The sequence below is a fragment of the Aegilops tauschii genome, chromosome 4, assembly GCF_002575655.3.
Source record: "Aegilops tauschii subsp. strangulata cultivar AL8/78 chromosome 4, Aet v6.0, whole genome shotgun sequence".
Taxonomy (NCBI): Eukaryota; Viridiplantae; Streptophyta; class Magnoliopsida; order Poales; family Poaceae; genus Aegilops; species Aegilops tauschii.
The window spans coordinates 69,484,621-69,507,715 of record NC_053038.3 but is presented as its reverse complement, the minus strand read 5'-3'; positions in this window follow the sequence as shown (position 1 = coordinate 69,507,715).

Genomic DNA, 23,095 nt, shown 5'->3' with positions numbered 1-23,095 from the left:
CCGTTCTAAGCAAATTTGTATGTGCCACCTCTAATTTTAAAAATAAACTTCTCTTTTGTGTGTTTGTACTGCTCGTAGAGCGGTCAGGGGTGGCTAATATTTACCATGCTAGACGTGTTATTCTCATGATGAGTGTTTATTCACTTGTCATTGCACGAGATTAAGGCAAAGGTATTAGGGATGCCCAGTCCTGAAATGAAAAATGAATTTACTTTATGTTATCAAATAATAAATTCCTTGGAAAGTGTTGGTATGGAGGGCAACCGTGGATACGGCTAGCCATGGAAAGTGAAAGTATGGTTGAAAAAGGAATAAACTTTATTTTTGGTTTGGGAACTGCCTATGATATATGTAGCATGGAAAGTGTTGGGAACTCTAAGTCGTTTTCGTTGGTGGGTAGGATACACCTCCCAAAATGTTTTTATCTCTAAGTTTTTCGCTTTGAGCTCTGGCACCTCTACAAATCCCTACTTCCCTCTGCGAAGGGCCTTTCTTTTACTTTTTGCAATTTTTATTTTGAATTTGAGTCTCCATCTTCTCTTATAAAAGCACCAACTAGGAGGCAATATGATCGTACTTGAGTATTGGGTGTAGTTAATATGCGAGTGTGTTTCATGAATGGATCAATGATTGAGCATGATGGGCTAGGGATAACTTATTTTAGCGTTGATATTTTGAAAGACACGGTCGCTTGTTGATATGCTTGAGTTTTAAGTTGTCATGTCAAAACTAGACTATTGCTTTGAACAATATAAAAGTCCATATGTCCATGCTATAAAGAAAAGAATATAATATGACATGTTAGGCAGCATTCCACATCAAAAATTCTGTTTTTATCACTTACCTACTCAAGGACGAGTAGGAGTTAAGCTTGGGGATGCTGATACGTCTCCAACGTATCTATATTTTTTGATTGTTCCATGCTGTTATATTATCAATCTTGGATGTTTTATAATCATTTAATAGTCATTTTATATCATTTTTTGGTACTAACCTATTGACATAGTGGCAAGTGCCAGTTGTTGTTTTCTGCATGTTTTTTTACATTGCAGGAAATCATACCAAACGGAGTCCAAATGCAACGAAACTTCACGGAGAATTTTTATGCACCAGAAGACACCTAATGGGCCAAGGTTGCACCTGGGGGTGCTCCGAGGGGAGCACAACCCACCAGGGCGCGCTAGGAGGCCCAGGCGCGCCCTGGTGGGTTGTGCCCACCTCGGGTGCCCCCGGACCACCTCTTTGCTCTATAAATACCCCAATATTCCATAAACCCTAGGGAGTCGACGAAAATCAATTCCAGCCGCCGCAGAGTCCAGAACCACCAAATCCAATCTAGACACCATCACGGAGGGGTTCACCACTTCCATTGGTGCCTCTCCGATGATGCATGAGTAGTTCTTTGTAGACCTTCGGGTCCGTAGTTAGTAGTTAGATGGCTTCCTCTCTCTCGCTGAATTCTCAATACAATGGTCTCTTGGAGATCCATATGATGTAACTCTTTTTGCGGTGTGTTTGTTGGAATCGGATGAACTTTGAGTTTATGATCAGATCTATCTTTTTATATCCATGAAAATTATTTGAATTTCTTTGATCTCTTATATGCATGATTTCTTATAGCCTCATATTTCTTCTCCGATATTTGGGTTTTGTTTGGCCAACTTGATCTATTTATCTTGCAATGGGAAGAGGTGCTTTGTAGTGGGTTCGATCTTACGGTGCTTGATCTCAGTGACAGAAGGGGAACCGACACGTATGTATCGTTGCTACTAAGGATAAAATGTGGGGTCTACCTCTACATAGATAGATCTTGTCTACATCATGTCACTGTTTTTATTGCATTACTCCGTTTCTCCATGAACTTAATACACTAGAAGCATGCTGGATAGTGGTCGATGTGTGGAGTAATAGTAGTAGATGCAGGCAGGAGTCGGTCTACTAATCTTGGACGTGATGCCTATGTAATGATCATTGCATAGATATCGTCATGATTATTTGAAGTTCTATCAATTGCCCAACAGTAATTTGTTTACCCACCGTTTGGTATTTTTCTCGAGAGAAGCCACTAGTGAAACCTACGGCCCCCGGGTCTCTTTCCCACATTATTTGCCTTTGCGATCTATTTTCCTTTGCTTCCATTTTCAGATCTATCAAACCAAAAAGACCTTGCTCAAATTTATTCTTATTTATTTTATTTGGCGTTCGATCTATAAATCTACTGCAATTATCTTATGTCCATTTGCCAATTTCTGGCGCCGTTAGCCGAAAGGGATTGATACCCCTTTAACACGTCGGGTTGCGAGGATTTGTTATATGTGTGCAGGTGTTGTTTACGTTGTGTTGCTAGGTTCTCCTACTGGTTCGATAACCTTGGTTTCATCACTCAGGGAAATATCTACCGTTGTTGTGCTGCATCATCCCTTCCTCTTTGGGGAAATACCGACGTAGCTTCAAGCCGCATCAGGGACGGATTAAAAAATGGATACAACTGTTAATTGCAACAGGCTTAACAACATCCTAATTCATGTTTTGTAAGTTTGTAGCCATCAAAATACAACTGTTTAAAAATGGATACAACTGTTAATTGCAACATGCTTAATGACCATTGAAACCGGTACTGATAAAAATGCAATTGCCAGAGTTAAACATCACAAGGCAGGTGCTGCCAGAGCAGATAATGGCCCAGTTGTCTATAAAAAGGTAGGGAAAAAAGCTAAAACGTGTTAGGCATGTTTACTACAACATGCTTAATACATCGACCATACAAAACATAGTCATTAATTGCAACTGGTATTGGTAACTGGTGAGTACATACTTGGTAAGTCCTCAGAGGTAGTTGCTGGGGCACTTCATCTTGGCCAGAGCCTACCCAAAGTCAGCGGCGGCGGAGGCGAGCTGTTCCTCTGGGTAGAAGCATGGATCAGTGCCATTGACATGTGTACCTACAGGCAACCAGTAAATGGTAGAAGTTAAACTGCAATTGCACAAATGATGTGAAATACTGTAAGACATGGGGTGCAGCTAACCTCGACGACAAACAATAGCATCGCCCGTTATGACCATGCGTAAGTACATGGACATGCATGTTAAGTACAACATTGTTAGCATCCACCAAAAATAGCAAATGTGCAGCGTCTCTAGTGATATCCTGAGTAATGTATTGTAAGTTTGTTGCTGGTATTGGTGAAATTGAGCTGGACAGTTAATACTTGAACATCACACAGTGTGCAGTACTGAAATAAACAAGCCACAAACATGCTTAATACATCAACCGTACAAAACATAGCCATTGCAAGAGGTATTGGTAAGATTTAGCTGGGCAGATCATACTTGTTAAGTCTTGGGGGTAGTAACTGGGGCACTTCATATGGGCCAGAGCCTGCACCATGTCGGCGGCGGCAGAGGCGACGTGTTCCTCCAGGTCAACACGCACAACGGCCATCACGCCATGGACCGCCATCAGCTCCTCGACCTCCACGTGATATGTGGTTGGGCTTGCACAGCGATGCTCTGGAGGTAGGGGTGATACGTCTCCAACGTATCTACTTTTTCTCACACTTTTCCTCTTGTTTTGGACTCTAATTTGCATGATTTGAATGAAACTAACCCCGGATTGATGATGTTTTCAGCAGTACTGCCATGGTATTGTTTTTGTGTAGAAATAAAAGTTCTCGGAATGGAGAGAAACTTTGCGAGGAATTTTTATATCAATAATAAGAATTTCTGGAGCCAAGACCCACCAAAGAGGGGCCCCTGGTTGGGCACAACCCACCAGGGCGCGCCCCCTCTCCTGGCGCGCCCAGGTGGGTTGTACCCATCTGGTGGCCCTGCTGATGACCCCCCTGATACTATAAAATCACATATTTCTAGAACAAAATGAGGGAGAAAGAATTTTCACGTTCCACGAGACGGAGCCGCCACCAAGCCCTGTTCTTCCTCGGTAGGGCAGATCTGGAGTCCGTTTGGTGCTTCGGGGAGGGGGATCTTCGTTCTTCGTCATGACCAACCCATCTCCATCGCCAATTCCATGATGCTCCCCACCGGGAGTGAGTAATTCCTTCATAGGCTCGCTGGTCGGTGAGGAGTTGGATGAGATTCATCATGTAATCGAGTTAGTTTTGTTAGGGCCTGATCCCTAGTATCCACTATGTTCTTAGATTGATGTTGCTATGACTTTGCTATGCTTAATGCTTGTCACTTTGGGCCCGGGTGCCATGAACTCAGATCTGAACCGTGTATGAATTATCATTATATCCATGTTTTAGATCCGATCTTGCAAGTTATAGTCACCTACTACGGTTATGATCCGACAACCCCGGAGTGACAACAACCGGGCCCACTCTCGGTGATGACCGTAGTTTGAGGAGTTCATGTATTCACTATGTGTTAATGCCTTGTTTCGGTTCTCTATTAAAAGGAGGCCTTAATATCCCTTAGTTTCCAATATGGACCCCGCTGCCACGGGAGGGTAGGACAAAAGATGTCATGCAAGTTCTTTTAATAAAGCACGTATGACTATTTACGGAATACATGCCTACATTATATCGATGAACTGGAACTAGTGCCATATCGCCCTAGGTTATAACTATCACATGATGAATATCATCCAACAAGTCATCGATCCAATGCCTACGAATTTATCTTATATTGTTTCTGCTAAGTTACTACTGCTATCATCATTGTTACACTTGCTACAAAATTACTACTAGCACTACCGTTGCTGCTGTCACTATTATCAAAACTACCAAACTACTTTGCTACTGATTACTTGCTACAGATAATTAATCTCCAGGTGTGGTTGAATTGAAAACCCAGCTGCTAATACCTTCAAATATTCTTTGGCTCCCTTTGTGTCGAATCTATAAATTTGGGTTGAATACTCTACCCTCGAAAACTGTTGCGATCCCCTATACTTGTGGGTTATCAAGACCTTTTTCTGGCGCCGTTGCCGGAGAGCATAGCCATATTTGTTGAGTCACTTGGGATTATTATCAAATTATCACTATGAAGAATCTGAAGGATCCTAAGCCTAAGATATTTCCCTCAAGTACGAGGGGAGGTAAGAAACTGCCATCCAGTTCTGCTTTAGATTCACCTTCTATTATGAGTAAACTTGCAACACCACCACATGCTATCAATTCTAATATGTCGCAAGTTATTGATGATGCTACTTCTACTATGAATGATGCTTATGATGATGCTAGTACCTTGCTTGATAATGATGATGTGCCACTTGGTGATTTTCTTGATGAACAAATTGCTAGAGTAATAAAACATGATGTTGTTGAATCTGATGATGGGCTTGAAACTGAAACTCCTGAAACACCTGCTAGAACTAGCCTTCCTAGATATGAATTGCCTAAGTTACCGGAAGATTAGGTTATGAGTGAAGAAGCAACTAGAGATATTCTTGCTTGGAATGATAGAGATGATCTAGAGAAATTACTACACAAGTATAAAGAAAAATCTCTGAATGCTAGAATGAAGTATGATCCTAAGTTTTCTACTTCACCTATCTTTATTGATGATAAGGATTATGAATTCTCTGTCGACCCAGAGTTAATTACTTTGGTTGAATCTGATCCTTTCCATGGTTATGAAACTGAAACTTTTGTGGCACATCTTACTAAGTTGAATGATATAGCCACCCTTTTTACTCATGATGAGAAAACTCGCTATTACTTTATTCTCAAATTATTTCCTTTCTCATTAAAGGGTGATGCTAAATCTTGGTACAATACTCTTACTCCTGGTTGTGTGCGTAGTCCCCAGGATATGATTTATTACTTCTCTGAAAAATATTTTCCTGCTCATAAGAAACAAGCTGCCTTACAAGAAATATTTAACTTTGTTCAAACTAAAGAAGAGAGTCTCCCAAAATCTTGGGGGAGGCTTTGCCAGCTACTTAATGCTTTGCCAGATCATCCTCTTAAAAAAATGAAATACTTGATATGTTCTATAATGGACTAACCGATGCTTCTAGGGACTTCCTAGATAGTTGTTGTGGTTGTGTTTTCAGAGAACGAACTATTGCTCAAGCTGAAGAATTATCGAATAACATATTGAAAAATTATGATGATTGGACTATTCCTGAACCACCGGCTAAACCCACTCCGAAGAAGAGGGGTATATTATATCTCAGCCCTGAAGATATGCAAGAGGCAAAGAAATCTATGAAGGAAAAGGTATTAAAGCCGAGGATGTTAAAAATTTACCTCCTATTGAAGAAATACATGGGCTTAATACACCACCACTGCCTAAGGTGGTAGAGGTAAATTCTTTAATGAAGTTCAATGAAAATGATAATCCTCACAATATGCATCCTAGTCAATGCCTTTATGAGTTTGAAAACTATATTAGAAAACAAGATCACTTGAATGCAAATGTTATGAAACAATTGAAATATAATTATGATATGATTGCTCGCTTGAGTGACTTGTTATTTAGAATATCAAATGATGTTAGAGGTGTTGGAAAACATGCTTCTATGGTTCAAACTCAACTAGAACAAGTTGCTAAATCACAAAGAGAATTACTTGATGAAATGAATCACAATATGCATGACTTTGCTGTTAGAGTTGCAACTAGAGGAGGTAAAATGACTCAGGAACCACTTTATCCAGAGGGACACCCAAAAAGAATAGAACAAGATTCACAAAGAAACAACACTAGTGCTCCTAGTCCTTCTAGAAAGAAAAAGAAAAAGAAAAATGATAGGACTTTGCATACTTCTAGTGAACCTGAAATAGAAAAACCTCCTCATAATGAAAATGAAACTTCTGTCTCGGATGCTGAAACTCGGTCTGGTAATGAACACTCACCTAGTGATAATGAAAAAGACAGTGATGAGGTTCATGAAGACACTCGACCAAATAATGAAAAGGAACCAGATAATGATGTTGAGATAGAACCACCTGTTGATCATGATAGCCCACAACCTAAAAATAAAAGGTATGATAAAAGAGACTTTGTTGCTAGAAAACACAGTAAAGAAAGAGAACCGTGGGTTCGAAAACCTATGACTTTTCCACCCAAGTCAACTAAAAAGAATGATGATGAAGAATTTGAACGCTTTGCTGAAATGCTAAGGCCAGTCTTTTTGCGTACTCGCTTGACTGATATCTTGAAAATGCCTCCTTATGCAAAGTATATGAAAGACATCATCACAAATAAGAGAAAAATACCGGAAGCTAAAATCTCCACTATGCTTGCTAATTACACTTTCAAAGATGGAGTACCTAAAAAAGTTGGAGATCCGGGTATACCAACTATACCTTGCTCTATCAAAAAGAATTATGTGAAAACTGCTTTGTGTGATTTAGGAGCTCGTGTTAGTGTTATGCCTTTCTCTTTATAAAAAAGACTTGACTTGAATAAACTCACACCTACTAAAATACCTTTGCAAATGGCTGTCAAGTCAATTGCCATACCTATCGGTATCTGTGAGGATGTGCCCGTTGTTGTTGCTAATGTTACTATTTTGACTGACTTTGTTATACTTGAGATGCCCGAGGACGACAACATGTCGATTATCCTTGGTAGACCCTTCTTGAATACTGCAGGGGCTGTTATTGATTGCAATAAAATCAAGGTCACTTTTCATATTAATGGTAATGAGCATACGGTGCACTTTCCAAAGAAACAATTCCAAGTGAATGGTATTAATGTTATTGAAAAATCTCCGACAATCACTATTGGAAGTTTTCAAATACCTCTACCTACTGTCAAAAACAAATATGAAATGCTTATTGTTGGTGACATGCATATCCCCACTATGGTAACTTAGTGATTTACGAAAGTTCTTCGGTTTCATGCTAATCGAAAGTGGTTGTTAATAAGACCTGATCAACCTTATTAATGAATCATTTTTGAGCGGTATGAAGTTGATGAATTTAGTAAGCACTACCTTCTGTCCCTACTTTTTAATCTTTGTTTTTGTTAGTTAAATAAAATAAAATGCCATGCTTTGTCTATTTTCTGAATTTCCCGTGCAATAAAAAATGACCCAAAAATAAAAGTTCTCAAAATGCCCTGAAAATTTTATATGATTTTTTCTGAATATTTAAGAATTTTTGGTGCAAAAATTACCAGAGGGAGGTGCACCAGTTGGGCACAACCCACCTGGGCATGCCAGGACCCCCAGGCGCGTCCTGGTGGGTTGTGGTCCCCATGTGGGCCCCCTCACTTACCTCTTTAGCCCACATCATCACTCACCTCCAGACAAAAATCCCCATTGCTCTCTCTCCCATGTTCTTGAGCTCAAACCCGCAGATTTCGATCTCTTTGCTCGAAGCTCCGTTTCCGAAACTGTTTCAGGGGATTGTTGCTTGGTATGTGACTCCACCATTTGTCCAATTAGTTTTTGTTTTTGTGGTTTATACTTTGAATAATTAGCTACTCTTGGTGCTACTGGAGATGTGCTTGCATGTTCAATTCTTAGTGTTCTAAGTAGTTTGAATGCTTGCTATAGCCTCTATGTATCCCTATGAGTAGTTGCTATTAATTTTGTGAAGTTCTGTTGAGAAAATTATGTGAACTAAAAATTCAGATTTTTGTTCATAGAAAAATTGGACGCGGACATGAATATCTTCAGGAAGTTTGGCTCAAAGAAGAACTCCAAGGGAGTTATTGGGGAGTCTTCTGACAGTAATCTCCGCCCTTGGAGGTTGGCAGAGGTACGGCCGTGCGAATGGCCGCACATCCCGTTCCAACAAGAGGCTGGAATCCATGAGGAGTTCATGCAATTCATCGCTAATTCCGGTCTCACCGACTTCATCACAGATGAGTGTGACCAGCACCAAATCCTCACGAACATCTTTGTTCAAAGTTTTACTTTCCTGCCTAGAAATAATCCTCCTGAAGTGAGCTTTGACTTATATGTTGAGAACCATCAGATACCACTTACTGATTTTTGTGACATATGCATGATCCCGTCTGATGGGAGCTTGGCTGAGCCTAGGCCGGCCGGGTTTGAGGACTTTTGTCGCACTTTGACAGTGGGTGATGAGAGAAGGGTGTCAGCCATCACTGTCGCTGGCTTACATTTTCCTGCTGTACGTTACTTTGCACTCTTTATTACCAAATGCTTGCTTGCTAGGGAGAAGGTGGGTGTGCTACCTCCTGAGCATGCGTTGGTTTTCCCTTGAAGAGGAAAGGGTGATGCAGCAAAGTAGAGTAAGTATTTCCCTCAGTTTTGGAGAACTAAGGTATTAATCCAGTAGGAGACTACACGCAAATCGCCTAGTACCTGCATAAACAATCAAGAACCTTGCAACCAAAGCGATAAAGGGGTTGTCAATCCCTTCAGGTCCACTTGCAAAAGAGAGATCTGATAAAGATAATAAGATAAATATTTTTGGTATAGATTGGTAAATAAAGATTGCAAAATAAACGGCGACAGGAATAGCTAGTTGACGGGAAACTAATATAATGTAAAATAGACCCGGGGGCCATAGGTTTAACTAGTGGTTTCTCTCATGATAGCATATATTACGGTGGGTGAACAAATTATTGCCGAGCAATTGATAAAAAACCGCATAGTTATGAGAATATCTAGCCATGATCATGAACATAGCCATCACGTCCGTGTCAAGTAGACCGAAACGATTCTGCATCTACTACTATTACTCCACACATCGACCGCTATCCAGCATGCATCTAGAGTATTAAGTTCATAACAACAGAGTAACACATTAGGCAAGATGACATGATGTAGAGGGATAAACTCAAGCAATATGGTATAAACCCCATCTTTTTATCCTCGATGGCAACAATACAATACATGCCTTGCTACCCCTGCTGTCATTGGGAAAGGACACCGCAAGATTGAACCCAAAGCTAAGCACTTCTCCCATTGCAAGAATGATCAATCTAGTAGGCCAAACTAAACCGATAATTCGAAGAGACTTGCAAAGATATCAAATCATGCATATAATAATTCAGAGAAGAATCAAATATTGTTCATAGATAATATTGATCATAAACCCACAATTCATCGGATCTCGGCAAACACACCACAAAAAGTATTACATCGAATAGATCTCCAAGAACATCGAGGAGAACTTTGGATTGAGAACCAAAGAGAGAGAATAAGCCATCTAGCTAATAACTATGGACCCGAAGGTCTGTGGTAAACTACTCACACATCATCGGAGAGGCTATGGTGCTGATGTAGAAGCCCTACGTGATCGAATCCCCCTTCGACAGATCACCGTAAAAGGCCCCAAGATGGGATCTCACGGGTACAGAAGGTTGCGGCGGTGTAAAAGTGGTTTCATGGCTCCCCTGGATGTTTTGAGGGTATAAGAGTATATATAGGCAAAAGAAGTAGGTCGGTGGAGCTACGAGGGGCCCACGAGGGTGGGGGCACGCCTACCCCCCTGGGCGCGCCCTCCTGCCTCGTGGCCGCCTTGTTGCTTCCTTGACTTCCACTCCAAGTCCTGGATTGTGTTTGTTCCAAAAAAAGATCCTCGCGAAGGTTTCGTTCCATTTGGATTCCGTTTGATATTGCTTTTCTGCGAAACACTGAAATAGGCAAAAAAACAGCAACTGGCACTGGGCCTCCGGTTAATAGGTTAGTCCCAAAAATAATATAAAATAGCATATTAAAGCCCATTAAACATCCAAAACAGATAATATAATAGCATGGAAGAATCAAAAATTATAGATACGTTGGAGACGTATCAGCATCCCCAAGCTTAATTCCTGCTCGTCCTCAAGTAGGTAAATGATAAAAATATAATTTTTGATGTGCAATGCTACCTAACATAATATTCAATGTAATTCTTTATTGTGGCATGAATGTTTAGATCCAGAAGATTCTAGACAAAAGTTTAATATTGGCATAAAAATAATAATACTTCAAGCATGCTAACCAAGCAATTATGTCTTATCAAAATAACATAGCCAAAGAAAGCTTATCCCTACAAAATCATATAGTTTGTCCATGCTTCATTTTCATCACACAAAATGCTCCCATCATGCACAACCCCGATGACAAGCCAAGCAATTGTTTCATACTTAGCCTTTGCAAACTCTTTCAACTTTCACGCAATATATGAGCGCGAGCCATGGACATAGCACTATGGGTGGAATAGAATATGATGATGGAGGTTGTAGAGAAGACAAAAAGGAGAAAGTCTCACATTGACGCGGCTAATGAATGGGCTATGGAGATGCCCATCAATTGATGTCAATGCAAGGAGTAGGGATTGCCATGCAACGGATGCACTAGAGCTATAAATATATGAAAGCTCAACAAAAGAAACTAAGTGGGTGTGCATCCAACTTGCTTGGTCACGAAGACCTAGGGAATTTTGAGGAAGCCCATCATTGGAATATACAAGCCAAGTTCTATAATGAAAAATTCCCACTAGTATATGAAAGTGACAAAATAAGAGACTCTCTATCATGAAGATCATGGTGCTACTTTGAAGCACAAGTGTGGAAAAAGGATAGTAACATTGCCCCTTCTCTCTTTTTCTCTCATTTTTTATTTGGGCCTTCTCTTTTTTATGGCCTTTTTATATTTGGGCTTCTTTGGCCTCTTTTTTTCGTCCGGAGTCTCATCCCGACTTGTGGGGGAATCATAGTATCCATCACCCTTTCCTCACATGGGACAATTCTCTAATAATGAAAATCATCACACCTTTATTTACTTACAACTCAAGGATTACAACTCGATACTTAGAAAAAAATATGACTCTATGTGAATGCCTCCGGCGGTGTATCGGGATGTGCAATGAATCAAGAGTGACATGTATGAAAGAATTATGAAGGTGGCTTTGCCACAAATACGATGTCAACTACATGATCATGCAAAGCAATATGACAATGATGGAGCGTGTCATAATAAACAGAACGGTGGAAAGTTGCATGGCAATATATCTCGGAATGGCTATGGAAATGCCATAATAGGTAGGTATGGTGGCTATTTTGAGGAAGATATAAGTAGTCTTATTTGTGATAAAGTGTATCATATCACGGGGTTTGGATGCACCGGTGAAGTTTGCACCAACTCTCGAGGTGAGAAAGGGCAATGCACGGTACCGAAGAGGCTAGCAACGATGGAAGGGTGAGAGTGCGTATAATCCATGGACTCCACATTAGTCATAAAGAACTCACATACTTATTGCAAAAATCTACAAGTCATCAAAACCAAGCACTACGCATATGCTCCTAGGGGGATAGATTGGTAGGAAAAGACCATCGCTCGTCCCCGAACGCCACTCATAAGGAAAGCAATCAAAGAACACCTCATGCTTCAAATTTGTCACACAATGTTTACCATACGTGCATGCTACGGGACTTGCAAACTCCAACACAAGTATTTCTCAATTCCACAATTACTCAACTAGCACGACTCTAATATTACCATCTTTATATCTCAAAACAACTATCAAGTATCAAACTTCTCATAGTATTTAATGCACTCTATATGAAAGTTTTTATTATACCCATCTTGGATGCCTATCATATTAGGACGAATTTTATAGCAAAAGCAAATTACCATGCTGTTCTAAAAGACTCTCAAAATAGTATAAGTGAATCATGAGAGATCCATAATTTCTATAAAATAAAACCACCACCGTGCTCTAAAAAGGTATAAGTAAAGCACTAGAGCAAAATTATCTAGCTCAAAAGATATAAGTGAAGCACATAGAGTATTCTAATAAATTCTGATTCATGTGTGTCTCTCCAAAAGGTGTGTACAGCAAGGATTATTGTGGCAATCTAAAAAGCAAAGACTCAAATCATACAAGACGCTCCAAGCAAAACACATATCATGTGGTGAATAAAAATATAGCCTCAAGTAAAGTTACCGATAGACGAAGACGAAAGAGGGGATGCCTTCCGGGGCATCCCCAAGCTTAGGCTTTTGGTTGTCCTTGAATTTTACCTTGGGGTGCCTTGGGAATCCCCAAGCTTAGGCTCTTGCCACTCCTTGTTTCAAAATCCATCAAATCTTTACCCAAAAACTTGAAAACTTCACAACACAAAATTTAAACAGAAAATCTCATGAGCTCCGTTAGTGTAAGAAAATAAACCACCACTTTAAGGTACTGTAATGAAATCATTATTTATTTATATTTGTGTTAAACCTAATGTATTCCAACTTCTCTATGGTTCATACCCCCCGATACTAGTCATAGATTCATCAAAATAAGCAAACAACACACGAAAAACAGAATCTGTCAAAAACAGAACAGTCTATAGTAATCTGTATCAAACGTATACTTATGGAACTCCAAAAATTCTGAAATAAATTGGTGGACGTGAGGAATTTATCTATTGATCATGTGCAAAAAGAATCAACCTAAAATAACTCTCCAGTAAAAAACGGCAGCTAATATCGTGAGCGCTAAAGTTTCTGTTTTTTACAGCAAGATCGCAAAGACTTCACCCAAGTCTTCCCAAAGGTTCTACTTGGCACAAACACTAATTAAAACATAAAACCATATCTAAACAGAGGCTACATGAATTATTTATTACTAAAAAGTAACAAAAAGCAAGGAACAAAAATAAAATTGGGTTGCCTCCCAACAAGCGCTATCGGTTAACACCCCTAGCTAGGCATAAAAACAAGAATAGATCTAGGTATTGCCATCTTTGGTGTTTATCTTTTTAATGGAGTTATGCTCGGATCCGGGGGGTTCCTTACATTTCCCTTCATGCTTGGAGATTTTTTAGATCTAGAGCATCCAACCACTTATTGCAAAGTGTAATCAACGTATTCATGCGATGAAGGTTCCAACCAACATTTTTAAGAGGTTCAGTAGATTTTTGCAATTCGCATAATTTCTCTAAGATTTGGGTTCCTTCCTGAGTAAGGTGTGGTCCCTTTTGTGGGGGAAGTACTCCTACTACCCCCTCTGTAATTTCATAAGCAATACTTGGATCAATATCAATAAAATTCCCTTTGGCGGCAAAATCAAGGAGTTGCCTATGGGATATGATTAGCCCAACATAAAAATTGTGAAGTAAAATCTTGAAATCTCCCTCTATAGTGCAACCACGATAGGATTCTATCATCCTATACCAAGCATCTTTTGGGTTTTCTCCTTGTTTTTGTTTGAAGTGGAGGACTTCAAAATCGGGAGACGAAGAAAGGGAGAAAGAGCTAGCCATGACTGCGAAATAAACGATCTAACACACGGACACACAAGAAGCAAGAAAAAAGAGGCGAACGGAAAAGGGCGAATAAAACGGCAAATGTGAAGTGGGGGAGAGGAAAACGAGAGGCAAATGGCAAATAATGTAATGCGAGGGATAAGAGTTTGTGATGGGTACTTAGTATGTCTTGACTTGAGCGTAGATCTCCCCGGCAACGGCACCAGTAATTGGCAAGTTGACGGGAGATCAAATCTTGACTTGACTTGGCGTAAACCTCCCCGGCAACGGCGCCAGAAATCCTTCTTGCTACCTCTTGAGCGTGTGTTGGTTTTCCCTTGAAGAGTAAAGGGTGATGCAGCAAAGTAGCGTAAGTATTTCCCTCAGTTTTTGAGAACCAAGGTATCAATCCAGTAGGAGACTACACGCAAATCGCCTAGTACCTGCACAAACAATCAAGAACCTTGCAACCAACTCGATAAAGGGGTTGTCAATCCCTTCACGACCACTTGCAAAAGTGAGATCTGATAAAGATAATAAGATAAATATTTTTGGTATTTTTGTTGTATAGATTGGAAAATAACGATTGCAAAATAAACGGCGACAGAAATAGCTAGTTGACGGGAAACTAATATAATGTAAAATAGACCCGGGGGCCATAGGTTTCACTAGTGGCTTCTCTCATGATAGCATATATTACGGTGGGTGAACAAATTACTGCCGAGCAATTGATAGAAAAGCGTATAGTTATGAGAATATCTAGGCATGATCATGAACATAGGCATCACGTCCGTGTCAAGTAGACCGAAACGATTCTGCACCTACTACTATTACTCCACACATCGACCGCTATCCAGCATGCATCTAGAGTATTAAGTTCATAAGAATAGAGTAACGCATTAGGCAAGATGACATGATGTAGAGGGATAAACTCAAGCAATATGATATAAACCCCATATTTTTATCCTCGATGGCAACAATACAATACGTGCCTTGCTGCCCCTGCTGTCACTGGGAAAGGACACCGCAAGATTTAACCCAAAGCTAAGCAGTTCTCCCATTGCAAGAAAGATCAATGTAGTAGGGCAAACTAAACCGATAATTCGAAGAGACTTGCAAAGATATCAAATCATGCATATAAGAATTCAGAGATGAATCAAATATTGTTCATAGATAATCTTGATCATAAACCCACAATTCATCGGATCTCGGCAAACACACCACAAAAAGTATTACATCGAATAGATCTCCAAGAACATCGAGGAGAACTTTGTATTGAGAACCAAAGAGAGAGAAGAAGCCATCTAGCTAATAACTATGGACCCGAAGGTCTGTGGTAAACTACTCTCACATCATCGGAGAGGCTATGGTGTTGATGTAGAAGCCCTCCGTGATCGAATCCCCCTCTCGCAGATCGCCGGAAAAGGCCCAAGATGGGATCTCACCGGTATAGAATGTTGCAGCGGTGGAAAAGTGGTTTCGTGGCTCCCCTGGATGTTTTCAGGGTATAAGAGTATATATAGGCGAAAGAAGTAGGTTGGTGTAAGTGCATCTAGTGCCCCTTAGTGATTTTGGTGTATTGAAGACTTATAGGTTAAGGGACTAATGCGTTTGTGAGTGTACACAGATCTATAAGTTTATGAGGAGTTTGATAATTACAGAGAAAGTCGACCCCTAAAAATGAAGTTCTTTGACTGAAGACTTTGGATTACTGAAGACTTTCTGAAGACTTTGAAAGTGAAGAAATTGGTGTGACCTTGAAGACTTGGTATTCATTTGAGGACGGACTGCCCCTACTGGAAGAATAAGATGCGAATGCATCTTGAGGCAATTGATAACGATCTCTGGTACGTTGTGGAAAAAGGTGTTCCCTCTGTCTCACCCTCACTGAACGCTGCCGATGTGAAGAGATTCAAGCAACTCGATTCTCAAGCGAAGAATATCATATGTGGTCATCTGAGCAAGGGACAGTATGGAAGAGTGAGTGCTTTGGAAACTGCTAAGCTTATCTGGGATAGGCTGTCCAAAGTAAATGAAGGAGTCTCAACACAGCGTGACTCTCGAGTTGATGTTCTTCGCAATCTCTTCAACCGCTTCAAAAGACTCGACAATGAGAATGTTCAACAAACATTCAATCGCCTCACTGACATCTCAAATGAGCTTCAAGCACTTGGTGCCACTGACATCACCGACCACGAGGTGGTGAAGAAACTGCTGAAATCGCTTGATTCCTCATCTAATACTCTAGCCTTGATGATACAAGAGCGTGCTGATTACAAGTCACTTGATCCCGCTGATATCCTCGAAAGGCTAAACACTCATGAGTTCCAGCTTGCTGAAAAGAGAGATCTCTATGGTTCGAGCTATGGCAGATCACGTGCACTGAAGGCCAAGGCAGTTTCTGAATCTTAAGATGAAGACTCTGAAAGCAGTCTTGGTGATCCTGAAGAACTGAGCCATGATCTAGCACTTGTAGTGAAGAAATTCCAGTAGCTCTCACGTGGTCGCTTTGGAAGACCCTCAAGGAGCAATGATTCCTCATCCAGTGACTACAAGAAGAGGCTTTGTCACTAATGCAAGAAACCAGGACACTACATTCAAGATTGTCTCAGTGGGAAAAGGAATCAAAGAAGAAGAAATACAAGGATTACAGTTCTGATGATATGAAGAAAAAGAAGAAATCCTCAAAATCTTCATCATCAAAATCCTCAAAGTCTTCATCTCACAAGAAGAGTAGCTCCAAGAAGGCTCGGGCATTCATTGGCAAGGAAATGGACTCTGAGGCTGAATCTGAAGAAAATGAGGAAGAGGAGGCATCTGAGGATTCCGAATCCGGTGTGGCAAGCCTAGCCCTCGCTACTGCATTCGTCAGCAAGTCTATCTTCAACTCTGAAGAAAATGACCTCACCAACAAGGCTGATGAAGGCAATGATGACTACGCTCCCACCAATTGCTTCATGGCAAAGGGTGCCAAGGTACTCAAATATGCCTCATCAGAATCAAGTGAAAATGAATCTGATGAAAACCTTAAGCCTAGCTATTCTGAACTTGCTAAGATTGCTGTGAAACAACAAAGGGCCCTTGAAAAGGTTCAAAACATGCTAGACAAGAGTGATGATATGTTGGGTGAAGAAATGGATCACACTAAAACCTTGACTGAAAATCTTCAGAGACTTCAGACTAGGTATGACAACCTTCAAGGTCATCATAACACTCTCTTATCTGATCATGAGAAGCTTTCTATAAATTTCTTCAAAGAAAGCAAGATCTTGAGAAGCCAAGAGTGAGTTATGAAGATCTTCAGAAGGAGCGCGATTCATTACTTGCTCAACAAATCAGCGCTGCTCAGGAAGAATTTGTTCCTCCATGTTTGAAATGCATTGAACGTGAATCTGCTAATTCTTCACCTGAATGTTCAAATGCTTCTAATGCTACAAATTCTTCATCTGTCTCTGCTATCACTAATTCCTCATCTGAGGACATTGCTAGTATCACTGACAATGCAGGGCTGAAGGAATTGTACATGACAGGCATGTACAAAAGCCTCAAAGGACATCAGACTCTTTGTGATGTGCTTAAAAAGCAGATCCTCAATAGGAACCCTAGGAAAGAGGGTATTGCCTTTGAGAGGAAACTCAATGCCGATGGTACATATTGGAAGCCTGAGCAGTACCCCAAAACCTCATGGGTTGCTGCAAAGGGACCTCCAGTTGATCCATCTAATTTATCTGGCTTTACATGTGAATCTTCTCATTCTTCTGATGAGTCATTTGACTCCAACTATAAACTGTTCAAAAATCAGAATGGTGAAGTATTTGCTAGATATGTTGGCACTAACTGCAGGAACGGTTCCCCTATGAAGAAAATCTGGGTTCCTAAAAGGTGCCTTGAAAGTTTTCAGGTGAATGTCCTCATGACACCACCTGTGAGGAATAGGAACCCTAGATCAAATTCTTCATATGGATCCAAGTCCTGATACGGACGAAATTCCTCAAATGGATCAAATTCCTCAAAAGGATCAAAGTCCTCATATGAACATCGTTGTGCTAACAACTCTGTTTCGCAGGGAAGAGCCAAGGGCTATGAATATGAGCATTATTCTTCTAATCATTATGTTCATAAGTCCTCAAAGAATTTCTCTGCTTATTCATATGCTTACCCTAACTCCTCTTATGTGAAACGAAATGGATTGGCTTCTATGCCACCTTTCTCATATGGAGCTCGCAGAGTGATGAACTCTTTGCCACCCCTTCTGATGTGGGTGGTGAAGAAAAAGAACTAATCTCTTATGCAGGGTCAGGTCTCCAGACGTACTTTAACGTCTGAAGAATTTGCTGGGGACCTGACAAATTGCCTGAAAGGACGCAGGCTAATCATCAAGAAATGAACTTTCATTTCTCACATCCTCAATACTGCTTTATCTGTTCTATTGCTTGATGAAATTGATCTGATGAATTGATGTCATATTCTTCACCGATGAAGTATATGAAGTTCGTAAGCTGCACTAATTCATCTGCAGGATGATCAACCCAAAGCCACTGAGTGGGTCCTCGATAGTGGATGTACAAATCACATGACTGGTGACAAGAATCTATTGATTGATGCTCCCTTATCACCATCGCATCTGAAGCATATCATCTTCGCTGACAAAGGCAAAAGTCAGGTATTGGGTCTAGGTAAGGTTGCTATCACAAAGGATCGACACATGGACAAAGTCATGCTTGTCGAGTCCTTAGGATACAACCTCATGTCTGTCTCAATGCTTTGTGATCTTGATATGGTAGTTGTCTTTGGCAAGTACCGTTGTGTTGTGGTTATGGAAGCTGACAATTCCAAAGTAATCGAAGGCTTTAGGAGAGGAGACTTGTATATTGTTGATTTCTCTACAGGACCGCAACCAGCCGTGTGCCTACTTGCAAAAGCTTCAGAAGGATGGCTATGGCATCGACGACTTGGTCATGCAGGCATGAGGAATTTGCACACGCTTGCGAAGAAGAAGCATGTCATTGGCATTGAGAATGTCAAATTCCTCAAGGATCACCTATGTGGAGCTTGTGAAGCTGGAAAGATGACCAAGGCTAAGCATCCAGCGAAGACTATCATGACCACTACTCGACCATTCGAATTGCTTCACATGGACCTCTTTGGTCCTAACCATTACTCAGCTGTCACAAATGATGCATCTCTCTATGGGCTTGTTATTGTTGATGATTACTCTCATTACACATGGGTACACATTGTTACTTACAAACATGAAGTGCATGAAGTCTTCAAACGATTTTCTTTGAGGGCTTCAACCAACTTTGGTGTGAAGATCAAGCACATCAGAAGTGACAATGGAACTGAGTTCAAGAATTCTGGTCTTGATGACTATCTTGATGAACTTGGTATTACTCATGAGTTATCTGCTCCTTATACTCCTCAGCAGAATGGCGTCGTGGAGCGCAAGAACAGAACTCTTGTTGAGATGGCTCGCACTATGCTTGACGAGTACAAGACGCCTCGTCACTTCTGGATTGAGGCAATTTATACTGCGTGCCACATCATCAACAGGGTATATGTTCACAAATTCTTCAAGAAGACTGCCTATGAACTCCTCACTGACAAGAAACCCAATGTGAGTTATTTCAAAGTCTTTGGTGCTAAATGTTGGATTAGAGATCCTCATCACAATGCTAAATTTGCACCGAAAGCACATGAAGGTTTTATGCTTGGTTACGGAAAGGACTCACACACCTACAGAGTCTTCAACACCGTTCTTCACAAGGTTGTTGAAACTGTAGATGTGCGGTTCGATGAAACTAATGGCTCGCAAAGAGAGCACCTACCCTCTGTGATAGATGAACCAGCACCTGAGGAAACTATCAAGTTCAAGGCTACTGAGGATGTCATTCCTACCGAAGAATCTGCTGAAGAATTCATTCCAGAACGTGAAGAACGTCGAGCTAATGCACCTGAAGAAATTGCTGAAGAAAATGGTGCTGAAGAAAATGCTGATCAAATTCCTCGACGACAACCTACTCATCCTCGCGTTGCAAAAGAAGTGCAAGTTGAGAAGATCATAGATGATATTGAAGCACCAGGTCCTCTCACACGCTCAAAAGCTTCACATTTATCTAACTTTTGTGGGCACTATGATTTTGTCTCTATCTCAGAGCCCACTAAGGTAGATGAAGCATTTCTGGAGCCTGAGTGGATTCAGGCCATGCAAGAAGAAATACATTAGTTCAAGCTCAACAACGTTTGGGAACTGGTCAATCGTCCAGATCCTCGCAAACACAATATCACTGGCACAAAGTGGATCTACCGCAACAAGCAAGATGAAAATGGCCTCGTGGTGAGGAATAAGGCACGTCTAGTAGCTCAAGGCTACACACAGGTTGAAGGAATTGATTTCGATGAAACTTTTGCACCTGTTGCTAGACTTGAAGCTATTCGCATATTACTTGCTTATGCTAACCATCATGATATCACCTTATATCAAATGGATGTGAAAAGCGCATTCCTCAATGGTAAGCTTGAGGAAGAAGTATATGTTGCTCAACCCCAAGGTTTTGAAGATCCTAAGCATCCTGACAAAGTCTTCAGACTAAATAAGGCCCTCTATGGCCTCAAGCAGGCCCCTCGGGTGTGGTATGATACTTTGAAGGAATTCCTCATGAAGAAAGGCTTCAAACCCGGTTCACTCGACCCTACTCTTTTCACTAAATCATATGATGATGAATTGTTTGTATGCCAAATATATGTTGATGACATCATCTTTGGCTGTACTGACCAACGTTATAGTGATGAATTTGCCTATATGATGAGTGAAGAATATCAAATGTCTATGATGGGAGAGTTGAAATTCTTCTTAGGTCTTCAAATTCGTCAACAGCACAATGGCATATTCATATCGCAGGAGAAATACCTCAAGGATGTACTGAGGAAATTCGGCATGCAAGATTGCAAAAGCGTCAAAATTCCTATGCCCACAAATGGCCATCTGTGCACTGATGAAAATGGTATTGACTTCGATCAAAAGGTATACCGCTCCATGATTGGTTCTTTATTGTACTTATGTGCATCTAGGCCAGATATTATGCTAAGTGTTTGCATGTGTGCCCGATTTCAAGCTACACCGAAGGAATCACACCATAAGGCTGTGAAGCATATTCTTCGATATCTAGCTCACACACCAACACTAGGATTATGGTACCCCAAGGGCTCGGCTTTTGATCTCGTTCGATATTCTGACTCTGGCTATGCTGGTGATCGCGTGGATCGCAAGTCAACATCTGGTACATGTCATTTCCTCGGACGATCTTTGGTCTGTTGGTCCTCGAAGAAACAGAACTACGTATCACTGTCTACTGCTGAAGCTGAATACATTGCTGCTGGTTCTTGCTGTGCTCAATTGTTGTGAATAAAGCAAACTCTCAAGGACTAAGGCATCAACGTGAAGAATGTGCCTCTCTTCTGTGACAATGAGAGTGCCATCAAGATTGCTCACAACCCAGTTCAGCACTCGAAGACAAAGCACATTCAGATTCGTCATCATTTTCTTCACGATCATGTGTTGAAGGGCGACATTTCTATTGAGCATGTGAAGACTGAAGAACAGCTAGCCGATATCTTCACAAAGCCCTTGGATGAGAAGAGATTTAGCAAGTTGCGGTGTGAGCTAAATATCCTAGAATCTTCGAATGTTCTTTGAAAAGGACACTCATCCTAACACTTATGCAAAATTGATGACTTAGATGTGCAACACATGAAGAAACGTTTTTCTTCAATCAATGAAGAATAACACTCTAAGTGTGAAGAAATTAATGAAGAATTTGATTCTCAAAACCCTACAACAATTGTACGCGGTGTCTGAAATCATCATTCTTATACGGTGGGTCACGCCACCACAAAAGTTGAAAATCTTCAATTTGAGTTTCTTTTTTTCAGTTTTGAAATTCCTCAGTTGTTCATATTCTTCAACTTTGCAAAATCTTCATTGTTTCCGTCGTTTCTCTTCATTGGCTATATAGATATATATGAGTTTATGTCCTCTACAGCATTCACTTATGGCTAATTTTTCAAGTTGCTATTTCTGCTAAGTGAATGTGATCGGACCCTTCCCCCTCTATGCTATACTCAACCCAATCTATTCACAAATTCTTCATGTGCATTCTATTTGAGACTCGTTCAAAATCTTCACTCTATCCTTGTCAGCTGAAGAATTTGCGAACGGAACTTTTAACTTATCTTATCCAAATTTTCGGCTTTGCCGCTCAAACCGTTCCGCTTCCCATGATATACTTATCTATTCACCCACGATCTAACATGATCTCCACCTCTCAGTACGTGGGTGACACATGTCATGCGAATGAGAAGGGTCAGGGGCACGTTCGTCCAATTTCTTCGGGCGAACCGTTTTTCACCATGGCTATAAATACCCCATCTCCCCTTCCTCACTTCTTTTACTCCGCTCGGCCTCTCTCCAGCTCGAGCTTTTCAAACCCTAGTGCCGCCGCTATATCATCGTCGACGGTGAGGAAGAGCTTCACTGCCTCGACCTCGTCGCCGCCGTACTCACGCCGTCCGCGGAAATCTTCACTCCGCCGCCGCCGTATCTGTCTTCCTCCGCCAAGTTAGGGCGTGGAAGGTCTGCACAGACGAGCTTCACTTCTCCACATCCGAGTTCGTAGTGCTCTTCGTTCAGGATAATTAAAAGTTACTTTTACTGCCCACTTTGATTCAAATGTTTATCACAAAATCTTCAAAGGTGTTTTTTTTCAAATCCTCACACACTAAACACCTCACATGTCATCCGCTCTTGATTAGTTTCTCTAAGCATCACTTTTCTTCAAGATTCCTCAATTGTGTGGATCTTCGATCTATACAACTCTGGAACCTAAGACAAAGAACGCTTAGTGAAATTCTTCAAGACTCATCTGGTCAAATTCCTCAAACTTGTTCTTATTGAAAAACCTTCTGAGAACGCATATGACCTCTCCAA